Source organism: Equus caballus, chromosome 27, assembly GCF_041296265.1.
Source record: "Equus caballus isolate H_3958 breed thoroughbred chromosome 27, TB-T2T, whole genome shotgun sequence".
Taxonomy (NCBI): domain Eukaryota; kingdom Metazoa; phylum Chordata; class Mammalia; order Perissodactyla; family Equidae; genus Equus; species Equus caballus.
Window position 1 is genome coordinate 41,474,997 of NC_091710.1, and position 343 is coordinate 41,475,339.

The window sequence follows — 343 nt, forward strand, 5'->3', positions numbered from 1 at the left end:
GGCCCTGCTCGGTGATGTCGCAGAGAGGAAACACGAGGGACGGATGGAAGGGCCACGTTCCCTGCCAAGACTTCTCTGGGATCCCTGGCCCTTTGGGGCGCAGCGGCTCGGCCCCGGCAGCCCGCATGGGGGCGCTGTGGGCACGTGGTGCGGGATCGGGCTGTGAGCCCCGCAGTCGAGGGGACCTAGAGGCGGACGCCAGGTGTCACCCAGCTGGGGCTGCAGGTGCAGAGTCCGGCCGCGGGGAGGGGGTGGAGCCGGCAGCGTGGCGGCGAAGGGGCGATGGGATGGGGGCAGGCGCGCGGAGAGCGGGGAAGAGCCATAAAAAGTGGCGGAGCGGGAT